General features: G+C 38.9%; 1 protein-coding gene and 1 pseudogene across 1 annotated transcript in view; one reads left to right on the forward strand and one right to left on the reverse strand.

The window, feature by feature from the left end:
* The window catches only part of LOC150096624 (CD109 antigen-like), a 930,782-nt gene that overhangs the window by 207,328 nt on the left and 710,764 nt on the right, over positions 1 to 12,690 (reverse strand). The gene's annotated exons all lie outside the window — the stretch shown is intronic.
* Positions 1,469 to 1,577, forward strand: LOC150096625 (U2 spliceosomal RNA; annotated as a pseudogene).

The raw sequence follows: 12,690 nt of genomic DNA on the forward strand, positions 1-12,690 counted from the left end.
TTGGTGTTGTTAATACTGTTAAAAATAAGTCATGAATTTATCAGCCAGTTACTTCACAATCCAGACCAGCAATCCATTATAGAAAATTATCATTATGATGATTTTTGATTAGGATGCTAATGAAACTTTTCATTAGGATACTAATGAAAGGTTGCATACTTATCATACTTAGCATCATGGGTTGTACTAAATTTCTTTTAGAATATCTAAAAAGTGGAACTTTTTTAAGCATCTTTAAGTTTCCATTAAGCTGGGTTTGGTCTCGCTCTGACCGATGAAATGCATTTACAATGTACTCAAATCACATTTAAAATTCACTGCATGATTATATGAGAAGTTTCAGGCAAAATTCCCTAAATGCTGGATTTGTGAGTAAATTTTCTGTTTCCTAAATGGGTGTGCAAGAGGAGTAGGGAAATGGGGAGGCTCAGGGTGGGCAGGGGTACACAGCACGAGAAAGGTGAATGCTCCAATAGGAGGTGAGAGCATGTGTAGACAGGAAAGGAATGGGATGACCTGGGATCAAGAGGAAACAGTTGGAATTGAAAAGGGTTCTAAAATGATAAGCAGAAAGGGAAATGGCCCCAGTTGAAATGGAGAGATCACATCGAGTGAGTGGTATCAGTGGAACTAGCTGTAGATCCAGAAATTGGCTTCTAATAAGAAAGGCTTCTATTTCACTTCTATAGTCCTTGTTTTGTTTTGCTGTAGTGTAATATCTGTTGGCTTCTATTGTACTTCTATAGTCCTTATTTTGCTGTAGTGTAATAATATCTGTTGGCTTCTAATAAAAGGGCTTCTATTGCACTTCTATAGTCTTTTTTGTTTTGCTGTAGTGTAATATCTGTTGGCTTCTAATAAGAAAGGCTTCTATTGCACTTCTATAGTCCTTGTTTTGTGTTGCTGTAGTGTAATATCTGTTGGCTTCTAATAAGAAGGGCTTCTATTGCACCCCCACGTCAACAGATCAGAGCAACAAAAGAAGCCGCAGTTTTCCACATGGGTGGAACATTAGGACCCAGATCGAGCCTGCTTCCTCTACTGATAAGAGAGCCTTTGGATTGAAAAACGCGTGTTGGGAGATTTAGGCCTCAGGTCGAGCCCGCTTCCTCTACTGGACGGGAAAACGATTAGGGGGGGGAGGAGTGTCATGAGGGTTGAGTTGGTGTCCGCAAAGTTGTGTTTTGCTATAGATATAGTGTAGTATCTGTTCCTGAACGAATGGCTTCTAATAAGAAAGGCTTCACTTGCATCACCACCTCTACAGATCGGAGCAACGAAAGAAGCCGCAGGCTTCCACGCAGATGCAACTTTAGGACCCGGGTCGAGCCTGCTTCCTCTACTGATCACAGCAACGAAAGAACCATCTTCTGGAGGTGAGGCCTGGTATTTCTGACAGAAGCAGTCCACACCACAAACGTGCGGTCATTCCTGGTGACGACCCCCTTTTTTCCAAGCAATGGCCGCCATCACTTCTCGGCCTTTTGGCTAAGATCAAAGTGTAGCATCTGTGATTTTACGGAGTATCTGTGATATTTCTGGTGTATATGTGTATATGATAGAATAAAAAAACTAACAAAAAAGTATAAAATAAAAAAGTACAAAAAAATTATAAAATAAAAAAGTAAAAAAAAAAAAAATCGTATTACTGTAGGCATGTTAGAAACCTTACCGAGAAGTAACTGAGGAATAGCTTATAGTTTATTGTTTATTAATGAAATGACTAATTGAAAGCTAATAAGTGAGTATATATATATATAGACTTAGAATTAACTAACATTAGATATAATAATAATTAAAAAAAAGTATTTTTTTTTGTAACTCCTGTTCACCGGACACTCTACAGGCAAACCCACGTAAGTGGGATAGATTGCACGGTGAACAGAAACTAGATAAGGGACTGGCACCTTTGCTAGTTAGATCCTCGACCCAAATGTTTTAATTGTAACCCACCACTCCCACCCTCTTCAAGACCAGTTTTTTCTTCACTTTCCTTTCTGCCTCCTACCTTCAAGACCATAAGTTTCATCAGGACTCCCAGGCCTGCAAAGTCTAAAAACCCCTCTGATTCATACAGTGGCCAGAGCGGGCAAGGACGAAAACAGACCAATGGGAGTTTTATAGATCCAAGATGGTAATTTACAAAAGGTATAAAGTATAGTTTGAGAAGTGGAGGCGGAGGCCGAAAACTTCGACTAGCTGTACTTTATCAATGGGTATGTCCTCCAAACGGCCTTGGCTAAGCAATGCCCTGGTCATGGAGGACGTCTAATGATGGGTTAGGTTTTGAACAATCAAGGTACTCAAACAAAATCTGTGATTTTCCGGATTACGCCTTTTCGTCGTCGCGGACCAGAGGGAGAGCTCCAAGGCTATTCGAAATAGTAGTATCTGTTCCTGAGGAGTTTGGCCAGTTCCAGTCCCAGAATACCAGATCCAGTGTTCCAGCTCCAGGTTTCCAGATCAAGTGGAAGGGAAACAGCCCGGAAGCTGCTATCATCGTGGCACAGCCACAAAGTGAGATAACGAAGTATACCTTGGGTATACTTTGTTATCTCATTGGGTATAAGTTTTTCCTTTAACTTTGTTTTGGCGGGAACAGTACACCCCCACAACACCATAGAGGAACACCCCCCCACACACACACCCGAGTTATTTTAAACTAATTCCAACACTCCCCTGACTAGGAAAATGGCATCTTATGCCCAGAAACTTGCAAAAGGGATACACAATTCTTCCGAGCACCTGAACTCTACACCTGTTACACACCCCTTAAACATTCCCGGTATACCCAACAACTTTGAACGACCGAACACACTACAGTTTCAAATCCCCTCCGAAGATCAAATCAACCCACGAGATGTTCTTAAAGGAATCTCTAGTACTTTTAAAAACAACAACGAAATAACGTGGATTACTTCGTACCCCGGGAACCGTTTTCAAATTACTTTAAAATCAGAAAGCTCTCGTGATATCCTTCTCGATGGGTTTAGCATTAATGGCGTGGAGATAAAACCACAATCAGTAGGTATCCAAAGAAAAACAATTAGGGTGCAAAGAGTACCTATAGAACTTAAGGACGAATGGATACAATCAAGGTTATTCTATTACGGAAAAGAAGTACAAATCACATGACATGTCTATAAAGACTTCCCGGCTGCACAATCCGGAAACATTACCATTAGCATGATAATGGAATCACCAGTCCCAAATATTTTTGGGACTGGTGAACTACTCCGGCGTGCAACAACAATGTACCAGATGCTACTCCATTCATCACAAAAGTTGGGAGTGCAAAAAAATAACAGAACAACTACAGCAAACCCCACAACAGAGAATGTGGAAACAAACGAGATCAAAGAAACAGAGTTCCCCATCCTGAGCACACCTGAAAATCAGGAAACAACTGGGACCACTGCAAGCCCCAATCAAACTGCAGAAGAACCTCAGGAACCAAAAGAGGTCAGTTTTGACGATATCGTCCTGACAAACAACGAAGAAACAACTGGGATCACTGCAACAGATGAAGCAAATCCCAACATGGAACCTCAGGAAACAACCGTCGATATAGAATGTCCCAGCGTGAGTGCTGAACAAGCTATCGATTCCACCAATCCCACCATAGAGACCCAAAAAACAGAAGAAGCAATAACCCCCCCAAAAATTCATAAGGTCAAAAGCCCAACAGCAACAACAAGAAGCAAAACAGCCGGAAACAAAATCATGTACACTCTCGAACATAAAAGCTTCAACGAGGCAAAAGAGAGAATCACAGAGCCCACTTACATAACACTAACGCAAGGACATTACAGAGGAGGGGCAAAGTCCCAATTTGAATGGGACACACTAAAAATCGGCATAGACCCCGATTTCGACAATAAACTTGATGCAGCATGCCGAAATTGGGGCATCAGAAAACACCCAGACATGGTTAAAGCAATAGTGATGGGCGAAAATATGGTAAGGGAGGCCTGGAAACCCCTCAAAAAATGAGAGCACACATAAACATCGCTACCATCAACACACAGGGTTTTAGAAAACCCCAGAAAACAGGAACACGTACTAACAATAATGCAACAGAGGAACATACAAGTCCTGCTCATACAAGAAACACACATTAACACCTTAAAAGAAATCAAAAACATCGAACAAAGATACCACGTCCAAAGCTTCTGTAGCTTTGGCATAGATAGGGCAAGAGGAGTAGGCATCATAGTTAAAACCCCCATAACAGGAAACATAACAAACATACGCAGAGACACCAAAGGAAGAGTCATCACAATTGACTGGACCCTCGACAACATAACATACAAAATAGTTAACATATACGCACCAAATCGAGAAGCCGAACGACACACTTTCTTATCAAGACTTCATACCTACCTCACAGGACATGATTACCTCATAATCGGAGGAGATTGGAACTGCGTAGAGGTACTTGATAGGGATAAACAGGGAGGAAACAATCTCACAGGGAACTCGGGCGCTGCTGAAATAGTAAGAACGTGCCGAGAAACAGACATAACAGACTACTGGGTCGCAAAAAAAGGTAATACTTTCTCCGCAACCTGGAGCAATACAAGCAAAGACATATACACAAGAATAGACAGAATCTACACTACAACAACCTTAGCAACAGGTGACGGCAGCATAAAACATGTTAACATGAACGTCACCGAGCACGTGTCAGACCACAAGATGGTTGAAGCCAAAATACCTTTGGTAGTGTGTATGGAAACAGGACCAGGATATTGGAAACTGAACACCAGCCTTCTCCAGGATTTGGATACAAAAACAGAGTATGAACTACTATGGAATGAAACACACACAGAACAGGAAGAAATCCAAAATTGGTGGCCCAAACTGAAAAACCTCACCGCGATTTTCTTCCAAAACACAGAAAAACGAAAAAGGGCAGAACAAAAAGAAAAACGAAGACAACTATACCGAGAACTCACCTTATTCTCACGTCACAAACCACCAGGGTCACTGAACCACCACATAATCAAGAAAACACAAGAAAACATTAGGGCACTAGATATACAAGAAACACGTACATTCAAATGGAAAATTAGAGCCCAGTGGCTCCTCCAAGAAACAGACAATGCGGCTTTTTATGAAAGATTAAGCAAAAACCATTCCACTAACTTAATCAGAAACATAAAATACGAAAATGACAAGATCGCAAACACTACTCCGGAAATAACCCAGGCTTTTCACCAACACTACACAGACTTATTTACACAAACAACAGCAGAAACGCAGGGAACAATCGAATGGGAAAATACTAACTTACCGCAAACACTGGAACACCATCAAACATACCAAGAGAAACAAATTACACTAAACGAAGTGACTGAAGCTATTAAATCCTTCAGTAACAAAAAAACACCCGGCATTGATGGCATACCAATTGAATACTATAAAACTTTCCTTCACATTGTAGGGCCTAAATTAACAGATTTATTCAACACCTTCCTAAATACAAACCAGATATACGCGGATTTCAAAAGAGGCCTGACCATCTTTATTCCAAAAACAAGCGAAAACACAAACGAAATTACAAATTGGCGACCAATCACACTAACAAATACCGACTACAAAATATTCACAAAAATAATAGACAATAGAATTAAAATTATAATGACATACTTAATAAAGTCAAATCAAACAAGCGGCATACCCAATCGAAGCTTACACTTAAACTTAAATCTAATACGCGATGTTATAAATTATGCAAACAAGAAAGAAACAAATCTTTATCTTGTAAACCTAGACTTAGCCAAAGCCTTCGATTCCGTCAAACATGAATATATGTTCGACACACTAACAAAATTCGGAATTAGCCCGAAACTAATAAAATGTATACAGAAAATCTACCAAGACAGCACTACACAATTACAAATAAACGGCCAAATTACGGATCCTATTACAATATAGAGAGGGGTGAGACAGGGCTGCCCACTTAGCCCAACCCTTTTCACGTTATGTATGGAACCGTTATTGCAAGCCATATAGACAAACAAAAGTATTGCTGGGATGAGTTTGCCTGGCAGATCGCATGAAGAATGCAAAGCGATCTGCCATGCAGACGACATCACGGCAATCATAACACAAAAGGAATCATTACATGCACTCATTAAAATTACAGAACAATTCAGTAAACTATCAGGATTAAATTTAAATCAAGCAAAAACTGCCTTGAAACACATAAACAACACAAACGAGACTCCGCCACATGGATGGAACATAGTTACGGGACCCCTTAAAATTCTAGGAGTCCCATTCACACATGAAGAAAGAAAACTCTCTGCAAACGACATAACGCAAACAATACAAACAAAAATGAAAAATTGGCATCCGAGCATGTTTTCGCTACAAGCGCGAGCTCGGATAATCAATACAATATTCCTACCCTCAATATTATACACAGCACAGATACAACCAATCACAACGAAAACAATTAAAAAATGGCAGTCGATGGCATTCCGTTATTTTTGGTATTACCAAGCGGAAGAGGTAGCCAGAGACGTACCCCCCCAAAACACAAGGGGGGTACGGTTTCCCACATTTTAAATTGAAAATATTAGCGGCATCCATGAAAACGATTAAAAAAGTACTTCAACACGAACAACACCAAGCTAAATGGTTCACCAGATATTGGCTTGGAATAAAAATCCCACTATTCGGCGAAACCAAAACACCAGGACCAATAACATTAAACACAACGCAATTCTATACAGAAATAATAAACGAACTACAAAACCTAAAAAACAAAGGGGAAGATATTAATCTATCATCAGATAGCCTTCTCCAAATAACAAACAAAATAACACCATACACATTACAACAACATCCGCGACAAACCACGGAAAAAACGTGGGGAAACATACACAAACACTGTGACACCTATCCATCAAGAAGTGCTCTTGCGTGGAGAATGGCCCATACCTTCTTCCCGACGCGGCACAAACTACACAGAAGAGGAAAAGCCCCACATGAAACATGTGTCTTTTGCCCTGGGGAAGAGACAGTGGAACACGTACTGTATGATTGCCCAGTTGCACAAGGAGTGTGGAATTATGTGGGAAACAAATTCAACATCCCTCTTCCCTCAAAGGAGGCCATAGTATACTTAAACATAGACACAAAACCAATAAAGAACTTACTCCTCCTCTTCACAATCAAAGAACTACGATACCACATATGGAAAATTAGAAAAGCTAGAGCACACTCGATCCACCAACTTGGTCTACTAGACATCCTGGCTTTGGCAAGGTGCTCAATCAGAAACTAATTTCACACGAACCTCACGCTAATGGCAGAGTATAATTTCACCAAAAAAATTTTAACGAACATACACGAGGGACAATTGAGATGTTATTTTTAATATACAAAAACATACAATACAATACACATTGGAATTAACAGATCTTGAAAAGCTTTTCTTGCAGGGACTTTAGAGTATGGAGGACTTTGGGACCCTACATCGCGGGGGAAGGGACCACCTTCGGGCGGCCATGAAAATAGCCTCTGGGATGAAAGAACTACAAAGCCACCAAGTGCTCTAAAGGTATGATTTTGGAACCTTTTACTAACCCTACTAACCTTACTTATTAGCTTATTATAGAATATGTGCATGGAAAAAAAAAAAAAAAATGTTATATATATGTATATGTGTGCGTATATATATTTATATATGTGTACGTATGTGTATATGTGAATATGATAGAATAAAAAACTAACAAAAAAAAGTATAAAATAAAAAAAGTACAAAAAAAAATCGTATTAGTGTAGGCATGTTAGTAACCTTACCCAGAAATAACTGAGGAATAGTTTATAGTTTATTAATGAAATGACTAATTGAAAGCTAATAAGTGAGTATATATATATATATAGACTTAGAATTAACTAACATTAGATATAATAATAATTAAAAAAAGTATTATTTTTTGTAACTCCTGTTCACTGGACACTCTACAGGCAAACCCACGTAAGTGGGGTAGATTGCACGGTGAACAGAAACTAGATAAGGGACTGGCACCTTTGCTAGTTAGATCCTCGATCCAAATGTTTTAATTGTAACCCACCACTCCCACCCTCTTCAAGACCAGTTTTTTCTTCACTTTCCTTTCTGCCTCCTACCTTCAAGACCATAAGTTTCACCAGGACTCCCAGGCCTGCAAAGTCTAAAAACCCCTCTGATTCATACAGTGGCCAGAGCGGGCAAGGACGAAAACAGACCAATGGGAGTTTTATAGATCCAAGATGGTAATTTACAAAAGGTATAAAGTATAGTTTGAGAAGGCCGAAAACTTCGACTAGCTGTACTTTATCAATGAGTATGTCCTCCAAACGGCCTTGGCTAAGCAATGCCCTGGTCACGGAGGACGTCTAACGAGGGTTAGATTTTGAACAATCAAGGTACTCAAACAAAATCTGTGATTTTTCAGTTCTGATCAGTTTTGATATCTGTGTGGGTCCCTATGGGAACCAAGATATTTTAAAGCTGAGAGACTAATAGAAAGTGTAGTATCTGTTATTTAACAGTCTCTACAGGGTCCTTTAGGACCAAACCCCGGACTGGGGCAAAGATAAACTCTATTTTATTCCAGAGGTGATCGAAGTTCTCACATTGCACTGGTCTTCCAGCTTGTTACCTTTACCCCCTCTGCACAATTCGTGTTAGAGGATATAGCTGGCAGGCTCCACCTGCAATGAGGACCAGTGGTGGCCGTGTGATCTACACAGTTAGGGCCAAAGGTCTACAAAGCTCAGACCAAGTGAGACTTCATCACATCCCACCATAACATCTAAAGTACCACCGCCTATTATAAGGTTGGACTGCCCTACACTGCTCTAAACTTGTAGTATCTGTTCTTTGAAGTTGCTGTCTTCTATAAAGCAGTTAAGACTAACAAGTAGTATCTGTTTTGACTACCTTTTAACAAGTCATGGCAAACAGCAAACTAAATAGAGACTTAACCATCAGATTCTCTTTTAAAAAGAAATTCCAGCCGGATTTAATTGCTGATGCTATAGTAAATGTTATTGGAGATGACAATCTTAAAAATCTTAAGAATATTAACTGTTGGGATTTTCTGAAAGGCTTATATGAAGTTACTTCCAAGTCTTACAACATTAAAGAAAAACTTATGGAAGAAGATATTGTTTTAGCATGTGAAAGGTTTTTCCCCACTACCGTTGGCGGCAGTGGTGTGAAATTCATTTACTTAAGGAAACTTCTGGCTGAAATTAACGACGAAACACTTAAAAAAGTTTTTGAAGAGTTTGGGCCGGTATTATCTGTGATCCGTCCCCATTTCCAGAAATATCCACAGATTGAACAGGGTGATAAAATATACTTAAAAATGAAAATGAACAAAGCCATTCCAAATTTTGTAAATATCTGTAACTACACAGTTATGGTCAACTATCAGGGAATGACCAGGCTGTGTAGTAGATGCAAACAAGAAGGTCATACCACTAGAGACTGCTCTTTGAATAAAGAGCAGTCTCTAGTGGTATGACCTTTACATGTTTTGCTTTACATGTGCTATCCAATTTTTCATTTTGTTTGTAACTGTATAGATTTTCTTCTATTGATTTTATTTTTAGTTCTTTTAAAATATATTTGTTCCTTTTTTTTGTCTGGATCCATTGTGAAAATTGCTATATGCACTAAAAAATGTGAAAGATTTGTGGATTTTTTAGGTAAATGAGAAGAAGGAAAGCATTAATATATGTGAAAAGTGTCTTGATAGATTAGAGTGATTAGAAATGGGAGCAAGTGCCAACTGTAGTAGAAGAGCTTAGGAAAGTTAGTGAAAATGAAAAGCGAAAAGAAACATCTGGAGGAGGATATTAAACATTTAAAGAAGAAATCAGATTGTGAGAATGAGAAGGAGAAGTTAGTATTACGAAGAAAGAGTCAAAGGATAGTCATATATCATTGTATGCGGGCGTGATCATTAGACGTGTGATGACTAATAAAGTGCACAAAATATGCTTTCCAGGTGGAAAAATGAAGCAAATAACGGAAGCATTGCAGACAACGAAAGACCACGCATCAAAATTGGTAGTAATTGGGGACAAAAATGACTTACGGAAAAAAAAATGTTGATAGAGATTTTAGCAAGTTGTTGCAGCAAGTAAAGAATAACAGTGTTGTTAGAAAAGTCATAGGCGCATTGCCCACATATGACAACAGTGAATTGAGAAGGAGAGCAGAGATAACGAATAGTAAGATGGCTGAGTTGTGTGAGGAAAAGGGGGTTCACAATTTGTAAATATGTGGAGTGAATCTGAAGGAGAGTTGCAATGGTTTAAAGTTGATGAATTGCATTTAAATGGGTTTAGAGTTGGGCATCTAGAAAGGCTACTGTTTTCTGAGAATGCACAGAGTCAAAAAGTTAATGTAGTAAATGAACAGACCTCAGCAAATGCCTCTCTAGCTGAATCAATCAGGGTTTTCTTCAAGGCAAGCCACTGAATCTACAGGAACCAAACCTTGGAGATTCAGTGGCTAGCCTTGAAGAAAACCCTGACTGATTCAGCCAGAGAGGCATGTGGTGAGGTTGTCTGCAAGGATAGAAAAATCAGAACTCCACGGTGGACACAGGAAGTTAAAGAGGCAGTGAAGGAAAAGAAGAAAGCATATCAAAAGTTCCTGGCAAATAAGTCACCTTTTGCTCCTAGAGAATACAGAGACAAATATAAGAAAGCTAAACATGTAAAACTAGCTAAACAAAAGTCATGGGAGGACTTTGGCAAGAACATAGAAAATAAATATCAAGAAGGTGGATAATTATTCTGGAGGTTGTTGAAAAAGCTCAAAAATGGAGGAAAGAGTGCTGTAAAAGGAATTAAGATGATAAAGGTGACATGAAAACAGGAGAAAAAGATATCCTTAAAGTATGGAGGATATACTTTAAAAAATTGCTAAACGAAACAAGCAGTGAAGACAGCACAGTGGTAAAAAAAACACTGACAGTCCATGCAGTCAGGAATACATATCCATACTTGAAGTAGAAAAAGTCATAGAAAAAGGATAGAAAAATCAGAACTCCATGGTGGACACAGGAAGTTAAAGAGGCAGTGAAGGAAAAGAAGAAAGCATATCAAAAGTTCTGGCAAGAAATCCTGAAATGTGGAAATGCAGCAGGAGTAGATGATATTCGACCAGAAATGCTCAAGTGTGGAGGTATAAAAGTCTTACAGTGGCTGCACTGCATAGTTCAGAAGGCCTGGACAAAGGGATGAATTCCAGATGATTGGAATAGAGTTCTCATAGTACCGATATATAAAAAGCGAAATAAAACTGCATGTGAGAATTACAGAGGTATTTCTCTACTGAGTGTTCCTGGTAAGATATATGCAAGTATACTTGAGAAACGGTTGAGAAGAATTGTGGAAGAGAAGCTTGGTGAAGAACAAGCTGGATTCAGGCCAAACAGAGGCTATCAGGATCAGATTTTCACTTTACGACAAATAGTCGAGAAAGCATGGGATAACAAAGATCTGTATTTAAGTTTTGTCGATTTGGAAAAGGCATATGATAAGGTGCCAAGAGAGAAGCTATTCAATACGCTGCAGTTATGTGGTGTCAATGGGGCATTATATCAAGCAATACTTAGTCTTTATTTGAGGTGTAAGTCAGCAGTTAGAATTAAGGGAAGTACAGGAAGATGGTTTAATGTTAAATCTGGTGTGAGACAAGGATGCACATTATCTATATGAATCATATTATGAAGGAAAGTGGTATTAAACCTGATACCAAAATTGAAGATGTTAATGAGTCAGATCTTTGCTCTATGCGGAAGATGTTATACTTCTAAATAAATCAGCAACAAGTCTGCAAGATTCCCTGACTAAATTGAATAACTGTCATTATAGATATGGTACGAAGGTCAGCAATAAAAAGACAAAGACAATGAAAATAGGTAGAATCTTTGAAAATGCAAACTGCATTGTGAACTGAATACCTGTGGAACAAGTAAAACATTTCAGCTACTTAGGCACGATTTTCAGTGAAGATGGTAAATTAAATATGGAAATAGACAACAGAATCCACAAAGCTGGTATATTTGGAAGACAACTGAATAAATTCATATGGAATAAGAGAGAAATTAGTCGCAACACTAAATTAGCTGTATACAAGACAGTGTTCAAACCAGTTTTAACTCATGGATCTGAGAGCTGGGTCAGAAGTAAAACACTTGACCAAAGACTAGAGACTGCAGATATGAGAATCATGAGAAAGATTAGAGGTGTGAACAAATGGCATCAATGGCAATATCATATTAAAAACAAGCATATTAGGAAAAAACTTGACATTGTCAGAATCTCAGGTGATATGGTCACTTAAACAGAATGAGCAAGGAAAGATTAGCAAATAATTCAAATTTAGGAAATGGGAGAACAGTTTGTTAATGTGTGGAATGAGTTTGAGGGACAAAGTGAGCTTATGGGAACGATGGACTGCATTTGAGTGGTTATGGTGTGAGTCGCTTGGAGAGACTGCTGCTGGAAAGTAGAGAAGTGAATAGAGAAAATGAATCAGATCGAGAGAGGGAGTGATGTGGAAGAGCAGGAGAGTAAGAGAGGAGAGATTGAAGAGGTGGATATGAATGGGGAAGTGAGTGGTATGAGTATAGAAAATGAGAGAATGGGTGTGCAAGTGGAGCAGGG

This window comes from Typopeltis vanoorti, chromosome 18, assembly GCF_054136105.1.
Source record: "Typopeltis vanoorti isolate ZY-2024b chromosome 18, IOZ_Tvanoo_1.0, whole genome shotgun sequence".
In the NCBI taxonomy this organism is placed as follows: domain Eukaryota; kingdom Metazoa; phylum Arthropoda; class Arachnida; order Uropygi; family Thelyphonidae; genus Typopeltis; species Typopeltis vanoorti.